Source organism: Zeus faber (assembly GCF_960531495.2).
Source record: "Zeus faber genome assembly, chromosome: 4".
Lineage (NCBI taxonomy): Eukaryota > Metazoa > Chordata > Actinopteri > Zeiformes > Zeidae > Zeus > Zeus faber.
In genome coordinates, this window is record NC_137191.1 from 19221514 (window position 1) to 19230956 (window position 9443).

Sequence of the window (9443 nt, forward strand, 5' to 3'; positions counted from 1 at the left end):
ACCCCTGCAAAACCCACGTCACCTGAAAACCCACGCCCCCTGAAAACCCACGCCCCCTGAAAACCCGCGCCCACTGAAAACCCACGTCCCCTGAAAACCCACGTCACCTGAAAACCCGCGCCCCCTGAAAACCCGCGCCCCTGAAAACCCACGTCCCCTGAAAACCCACGCCCCCTGCAAAACCCACGCCCCCTGAAAACCCGCGTCCCCTGAAAACCCGCGCCCCCTGAAAACCCGCGTCCCCTGAAAACCCGCGCCCCCTGAAAACCCGCGCCCCCTGAAAACCCACGCCCCCTGAAAACCCACGTCACCTGAAAACCCACGTCCCCTGAAAACCCGCGCCCCCTGAAAACCCGCGCCCCCTGAAAACCCACGTCCCCTGAAAACCCACGCCCCCTGCAAAACCCACGGCCCCTGAAAACCCACGTCACCTGAAAACCCGCGCCCCCTGAAAACCCGCGCCCCCTGAAAACCCGCGTCCCCTGAAAACCCGCGCCCCCTGAAAACCCGCGTCCCCTGAAAACCCGCGTCCCCTGAAAACCCACGCCCCCTGAAAACCCACGCCCCCTGAAAACCCACGTCCCCCTGAAAACCCACGTCCCCTGCAAAACCCACGCCCCCTGAAAACCCGCGTCCCCTGAAAACCCACGTCCCCTGGAAACCTGCGCCCACTGAAAACCCACGTCCCCTGAAAACCCATGTCACCTGAAAACCCACGTCCCCTGAAAACCCACGTCCCCTGAAAACCCATGTCACCTGAAAACCCACGTCCCCTGAAAACCCACGCCCCCCCCGTAAACCACGCCCCCTGAAAAAACCCACGGCCCTCGTAAACCACGCCCCCCGTAAACCACGCCCCCTACCCAACCACGGACGTTGTCGTGATTTGTTCGCGGGTGCAAACGGCGCCTCCTCCAAAACACGCCCACTCGTAGACCGAACTACGGCGACCGTAGGCTTAGAAAACGTTTTTGAAGGTAGGACTTTGAGCGATGTCAACGTCCAAGCGAAGACACAAACGATCACCGAGATAATGCGTTTGAGCCACAACAATAAAAAAAAAAAACCTGCACATCTTGTGATGTGCATGTGAATGAATGCAAACAAAAAGTGGCTGGGGAAAATCAAATCATTTGAAAAAACAAGTATAAATTGAGGTATTTTAGCAACTATTAAGCAGCAATAATGAGGCTGAACTACGAATTGTGCTAGCCTGACGGCTAAAAATATATATTTATACATCAAATTTGATCTTTATGAACGTCAAACTGTAATTTGAATACGTTTAATGTCAATAATTGAATAACTTCTGCAAGCCTCACATCATGGGATCGTTAAAGTTTCATATTTAACAATAACTTGAAAACAATGATTTTTTTTTCTCCTTTCTGAATCTCTCATCAGCCTATGTAGTTTGGTATGTTATTGATATAACATAACCACATATCACCCTTCCGCAATGATTATAATTAATAAATGTCAAGGGTTTTTTTACACCATATTAGGGTGCCCACTAATGAGATAAATCATTCATATTTATCATTTTATTTTATCTATATCAACAGCACCAGGGGTCCTGTGTGGATGTGTTATTTACTTTCCACACGGCCGTCACCGCTCACGATCCTGCTCTTGTTTACGATGATTCTTGCTTATTTGTGAAACAAACATCCAAATTTACTCTTCAAAACTGAAACAACTATATAGGCATTGTTCAAAAAAGCATGGCCGGTCTAAAGCCCCCTGCCGGTGACTTCACCCCCCTCTCCACATTGTGCCGTGCTTTCAATGCTGTATTTAAAATGTATAATTTAGAATAATGTCATCAATCAAGCTGCAGGAGATGCCCGGGAAATCCAGACGAGCTTTTTATTTATAACACCCGTTGTACAACATAAATATAATAAATCTATTCCAACTAGTTGCTGTTTTAAATGTGGACATAAATTTGATGTGGATGGTGTGCATAGCCCTCTCCAGTTTTGAGGGCGTTGTGGGATCATGTTGTTAAGATAATGGAATCCATATACAAGTGTCGACATTTCATAAATCCAGCATAACCCCCTCTGTTCCCCCCACCCAGTGAGGCATCTAGATATACATATATTTAGAATACTTAAAATTTGTGCTACAAACACCAGAAATAAATAGATGGAAAGAAACAGTTTGAGGTATACCAAATGGAATTAAAGCTCTCTCTTTGAGGTGAGATTGGAGAGGGTCGAACAAAATGGGTCTTTTGTAGTTTTAAAAGTAATAAACATACAGTTACCATCTATGGCAAAGTGGGAAAACACCCATCAGAACCCGGCAATCTATCCCACTAGGTATACACATGTGTAACTATGAATATGCTTTTGAAATTGGACAATAAATCTCAAATATTACAAAAGAAACACTGAAGATTATTCTACTATTTTTTTAATAGTGAAACTCCTGGCCAGCTGAGCCAGGTATATTTTTATTCCATCAAACAACCTTTACAATGGAAAAGATAACATTAAGATTTTAAGCATTTAAAGGACATAAACATTTTAACTGCACATATTGCACACACTATAAAATACAACTTGAAATATAATGAATATCTTTTACACAGAGTTACAAAACATTTCCAATACCCAAATCTTAAAATAAAATATTTGCCTTCAAATAAAAGTAACAGAAAAGTCAACAAGGTTTGTAAGAAAATTCCAACAGTAGGACGAAACAGCCAGGATGATGTGCGATACAGCAGCACAGAGGAGGTGGAGAGACTGAGCAAGTCAGTGAGGTTAAAGCCTTTTTAAAAACTCCTTTGACTCCTGTGCTTCTTCACTCAAATTCTTGCTCAGGTAATGGGCAAATAGTTGTTTCTCACTGATAAGAGACTAGGTATAAAAAAAAGTGATTAATAAGTAATTTAAGAAATTCACATGCATCGGGGGTTGTAAAGTTTTGTGGAAATTGTATGAGCACTCTCCTCTTGTTTCCTATTCCACCCCCAGTCATACTCTGGACCATCCAGGCTTTCCCCATATTTACCCACTGTAACATCACTTCCCTAAATGGATACACACATAGTGGATACACACAAAAGCATGACTGTGAGTGTACAGCCCTGAATAGTGGATAGTATGTATACTTGTATGCAATAAACTTCATTCACACTAACCAACTCTTAAGGAGGAAAGCTGCAGCCCTCTTGCTGTATGTGGGTCCTGGTCAGTGTCCAGTGGCATCTGGAGCCAGTCCACCATTATTGTGCCAGTATGTTTTACACACGAAGGTTAACCACTTCAAAAAGAGATCCAGGCTGGATTCACAGACACGGTACCACACTAAAAATAATGCATGTGCCATAAAGTTCCATGTGGTATGTGTTTTTGGAGTAGTAACCCATTCTAAATCATGCACACGGGGACAAAGATACTTTGTGAGAGATGCACTGACCATAGTGCTGCTTGCATGTGTCCTTTTACGACTAATCCTGAATATAGGTGGGGCACTGTCGAAGGGTCGCTCTGCCTTCCTCACTAAAGTGAGCAAACTTCCTCCCATACCTGCAATTAACACACATTTTCACCGGAAGGTTGAATTTTAGGGCGAGGTGTTACCCCAAAGTCCTCGCGATAATACATTTACAAATATAATTATTATTTTTCTAGCACTGCAGCACACCGTTCCAGCCCAAGGTTTTCCACCAGGATAACACACCACCACCTTCTCAGGAGAGACACTTCAGTCCACTTCAGCTCTCAGGAAGCCAATCTTTTCTGACTCTAGAACAATCCTTCAGTACATGATGCATGTATTGCCACAGTGCCTCCTGATTGAAATGAGGTCGAAATGGTCGTAACATTAGGCAGGTCAGGGTAACATGAATGCCGGAAAACACATCCTTGGGTAACCTTAATAGAATGCTGTAGGGGCGCACTGGCGAAACCCCCTGTTCTTCTGAAATATTTGGAATCCAGAAAGAAATATTCTTTCTGGATGTGTGGAAGTGGCCTCATTACCTCATGACCTAGAGGGAACATTCAGTCTGGACAATGAGCAAAAAGGACCCCTTGGGGGTAATGAAATAGCCACAACAAACCGACAAGCAAATGGCACGAGAAAAGAAGGTTCAAGCTGAGAAATTCACAACCATGTCGTATGCCTTTACAATGTACTACTGTGGATGTCATATGCTGCATGGAAAGTTATGCTCTGTATATTTTGAATTAGTATAATGAACTTACACACAGGAGAAGATACCCTGGAACCCACAGTGAAATGATTAGGGCTTCCTTCTGATCAGCATCTTTCTGTTAAAAATTATGTACTGCATTTAACATCATTTGAATCCAACGCTTACAAACTGGGGTGTGCATAATAAGGAATTACATTACTTAATTTGATAATGTCATTTCTCATACATGCGATGTTGCAAGGTCGAAATGATTTGTTGGCTTAGAGTTTGGAAACCATTTAATTAGCTTTGATGTGTAGTATTTGGGACCAACAAAGCCAATGTGCTCATATCCCATGACAGTGCCATCTGCATGCCAATTGTAAAATGATGGATAAAATGTTGTCTACAAAGCTGTTTATCTTGTTTAATATTAGACAAATAACTGCTCAATTGTTTGACTTACTGGGACTTAATGGAGCAGAGGATCACAGTTGGAGGAAGAGAGCCACGTTGCGGGTAGATGAAGGTATGCAATGAAAACGTCCTTTCCCTGTAGAATTCAAGCGTACCTAAAATGAGTCAATGCTAGAAAATGGTACATAAAAATATGACTAAGTACCAGCCATGTTTTGGTCACAATAATGCATGTAAGCCATGACATTAAGTTTTCATCCAGTCACTTAATCCCTGTCAGTATAAAAATGTCTTGCATAAATAAATAAAAAACACACCTGCATATTAGCCATGTCTTGGACCAGTCGGAAGGACCCATTTTCTACCTGTTGATGTAGTTTGCAGACAGCGTCGGACAATGAATTCCTGACAGATGAATGATAAAATATTAAGGACAATAATGACAGAATGCAGAAACAACAGTTTACCAGCTGCTCCTGAAGGCGATGATGACCCTTTAGGGTCCATGAGGCTCTGCGGGGCTTGAGCGACGACGTGGTTTTTAAGGCATCACAAGTCTTTCTGAACGTTGGTCCATGTTCTGCGGTTCCATTTGTACTGTAGTAAAAGGTAGAACGTCATCATGCCTTGATCCATACACATCTTTGTTCACCGAAACCAGTTATACAGATGATATTCCATAACGGGCTGTCACCTAACCTTTGTGGTGTGCTGTAGTTGAAGTGCCAATTGAAAACAGTGTAGATGCTATAAAATATAAACAATAATACAAATAGCAATGAAGACAATATCATTTAAATTAAAGTATTTCACATAAAGGCTTACCCACCCATTACAGCCTTTCCAGTTGGATCAAGAGTGATGTCCTCTGACGATATTTACCTAAGGTCTGTCAGGATCTTCTCATTTACCATTATGTTATGATGATGAATAGTGCATTGCAGTAGAAGGACATGGCTTCCTGGAGACATCGTGTTGAGAAAGTATTTTCTTCCTCATTTTGGAGAAAAACTGCTCAGCCGTTTGAGAGTTCACACAGCCCCGGAGTTCTGGGACATGGCCAATTTTCTTAGGCAGTCTTTAGGCCCTTTTTTTGTTTGCCTCGTGGAAAGTGTAATAGAGTGCGTAGCGATCTGCAGATCCTGTACTAGGGTGTGCTGTGCGTTTGTGTCCGCGGGCTCCTTTTTCAACTTTAACCAGGGCAAGTTTATTTTTAGCTCACCTTTCTCAGTGGACTTCAGATATCCTGGTGTGGCTTCAGCCAGTTTGGCCTGAAGGGCATTTTTTCCCTGGCTTGGTTGGCGTGAGTAACCAAACCTCTGGCAAAGTCATATGTCACTACATTTGGCAGGCACTTAAAAGAGAGCAGCATGTCTGCAAAATTTCATGGACTTTCGGCTTTTCCATTGAATGCATTCGCGATGATTCAACAAGGACACATCAGCACTGCCCAGCCACCTTAACAGGGAAATAAATTGAAAGTACATTGACAATAAAAAGTGTTTAATTTGAACTTTTAGCACCTTACGGACAGTGTTCAAAATACCGTCAGTTGAATACATTTGATTTTCTCTAAGAAAGATATCTCATAAATTCTGATAATTGCGTTTTGCCAAACTTTCCAGATGCACCCCAGACCTTTCGGAACACCTTGTCTTAAGAACTGCCGCTTTTCGTTTCACTCCCTCAAGCCGATGAGGAGATCCATTTTTGATCGAGTTAAGTCAAGGCCACAGTGCTTCTGCATCAACCTGTGAAAACATGGGCAAGTACATTAACAACCAGATAATCTGTTACGGCCAGACTTCAGCTAAATCCTATTCAACGTGTTGCTCACACCTGAGCCTGTTATATTATGCATGGTCGTCTAACCACAATTACAGTTTAAGGGAAAAATCTATACAAGCTAATCTCACCTTTGAGTTTGTTATTTCATTTGTCAATCTCTCCTCCGTGCTATCCATACTTGGCACAGAGTATTCTTTAAATCCTTCCCATTCAATTCCCCCGAGTTGAAATTCTTCACCTACTCTTCACAAAGCCTTGACAAAGGATCTCTTGGCTAACGGAAGGCCAGAAGTCTTCAATGTCGACCTGGCCATGGAATTCAGGTGGTGGCTCTTGGAGGTCACTCACTGAAAGACAAACAGTTGTCAAAATAACAGTGGTCTTTGTAACTGACCCCATAAGAAACGTAAAGAAATTAGCACTCACCTCGCATGCTGAAGACTCCCTTCTTGTGCAAATCCATGATCACAACGGGAGCATGATCCCCACAGTTTCTCCACAAGATAAATTATACTTCTATGATGAAAGGGTTTCAAAATGAACATACCCCGTGAAATATGGAATCATGGTTTGTATATTTTGGATCATTTGTGGCTTGTGAAAGCCTCCACAACTCTTTCCACTGCTGTATGGATCTACAAAAGGATGTTGAGGAAAAACTGTCAGGACGATATCAAATGGTAAGGAACCCAAGCTAACACATGCAAAAATATCAAACTTGTTTTACCCATATAGAGTTTCTGAGAAATAGGCAGAAATTATGTGTCAACATGACATGATCGTTAAAATCAAGCGGCCGCTCTGCCCACTCCTGATAGCGGTAAAATGTGCCACATGCAGCACATTTTTTACAATACAGTGGTACCTCGACTTACGACTGTAATTCGTTCTATAAGAACGGTCGTATGTTAAAACAGTCGTATGTCGAAGCAATTTTCCCATATAAATTAGGAAAACATGAAGGGTAAAAATAAACAAAATACACAGCACAAACACAGTAAATATGAAAGAAATATGGATAAGCCTCCAACTTCGTGCACACACGATGAAGGTCCCCCGCTGACTGACTGCTTACTGGCCGCCGACGCACCAACTGCAAATTTCCACGATCCTATCTTGGAGCAGTCGGTCGCAAGTCGATACAAATTTTCGCGACTGTCGCTGCTCGCATCTTGGATTAGTTGTAAGTAGATGCAGTCGTCGAGGTACTACTGTATATTGTTGTACCTGTAAAAAAAGGATTTTGAAGTCTAGCAAGGGCAATGCCATGTGTTTTTGGGATCATCATAATGGACCATGACCCTCCCCGGTCTAGAATAGGAGGAGATGTGTGGTTCCAACACAGAAAAATAAATGTCCGCAAGTGTAATGTGTGATGTTTATGATGAGTGGTGCCTTTGCATGTGCATTTTGAGGTTCTTCTTTTGTACTTGTGAGTTACAAGAACAACACGTTTTTTTGAGCTTCAACATCAATATTTTGGGGGTTTTGGTAATATGACGGCCTGTTGCTGGAGCCGTCGTCATTGCTGTAGTTGGCATAACCTGTCGCCACCTCCGTCATCGCTGTCGAAGCAGTCGCTGGAGCAGTCCCCAAAGCAACCGCCGCCGTAGTTGCCGTAACCATCAGAGACGTAGCCGCTGTCGGAGTCGCAGTAGCTGTAGTTGCTGGAGCCATTGCTGGAGCCAACTTCGAGACCGTTCAAAGTTCCAACAATGAAATATATGATAATAATGTGTGTAATAAATAATAGATAATAAAGTATGATAACGTGACATTCCCCAAGGTTCCATTGGGGAATGTCGTGTTGTTTGTTGGTCTACAGGACAATAAAATATAATTGAAATCGTAGCGAGTTTGATATTGGAAATACTTAACTCCTCAAACAAGCGGCTATGGACCGGACTGTAATAGCCTATGGGACGAAGCTGATCATACTTTTATAAAAACCCAGAAATGAGTTTGCATTTGTGGGGACGGTTGCGAGTCCCCGGGTCGATGGGTTTTTTGAATGGGTTTTTTTGGTTCGATGCCTGAAATAAGGCCTGTGGTTAACACAAGCTTCAGACGTGTTGTTGTTGTCAAAAAAATCATAAAAGTGGTGTTCATTTGTGGAGGTCGTCTTTCTGGACAAAACATGTAAGTAACAGAAACTTTTGTTTCCCGCAGAGCTTATTTTCTGCAATACTCCAAAATCCAACGAGAAAAAAATCCCGTTGGCTTTTGGTGGAGGGAACCAGGTTGATGTTGACTTCCAGGTTGGTTACAGAAACACCTCTTCCCTGCACCACTCCATACATTCATAATAGTGACTTTGAGATATCACGTGGGATTTTGCGGTTTAATCAACCTGTGAGAGTACAAATTGTGAAGGTTATGATCATTTACGACGCCCATCACGCCATGTCAGGGACGGACATTTACAACCACATGGACATTTGCTTATTTTCCATCCATCCTTCCCTCCATCTTCTTTACCTGCGTTCCCCTGTTCAAGGTTGAGGAGGCGTCCTGAGTTGCGCTACAGGCCATCAAAGCGTCATTGCTTTCTTGGATGAAAAACTTTCCCTTGTTTATTTGAATGTTGAGCTTCAACTTTTACGCCAACGCCCCAAGCTGCTGTTTTGTCCGGAGCTTACCCGAAAGATCGAATCAATAAGGCTCATCGCGGTCATCGATGAATCTCTCCGTTTCACGAAACTTGAATAAATTAGTGAATAATTGAATGAGTGAGTTGCCCTAAAAAAAAAAAAACATTAAAAAAAAACAACAGTAATTTTGATTGGAGTTCATTTGGCAGCTCATACACCTTCAAGGCCTCCGATGTAAATGCACTCCTTGCTCGTCAAATCCATCCCAGTTCCGTTGATTGTGGAAATGATATTTGTATTTATGAAGAGATATTTCTCTTTTATCAATTATTCCAGCGATAGCATCAGCGTGCGAACTTAAAAGCAAAAAAGGTTGAGAAGCAATAATGATCGCCACGATCAATAAGAACGATGATTAAAAAACACGCAAGAGGAAACAATGAAACTTTAATCGGGCTACATTTTAATATAGTCTTACAATCTTAAAAGTTCAA

General features: G+C 42.4%; 1 long non-coding RNA gene across 1 annotated transcript; it reads right to left on the minus strand.

Moving 5' to 3' along the window:
• Positions 1–2526: 2526 nt before the first annotated feature.
• LOC307228983 lies at positions 2527–5689 on the minus strand. The gene is made up of 5 exons (XR_013844108.1): positions 5400–5689; positions 5038–5167; positions 4888–4935; positions 4620–4706; positions 2527–3542 (listed from the first exon to the last, which is right to left on the minus strand). It is a non-coding gene; the product is annotated as an uncharacterized lncRNA (long non-coding RNA).
• Between the last annotated feature and the right edge of the window lie 3754 nt (positions 5690–9443).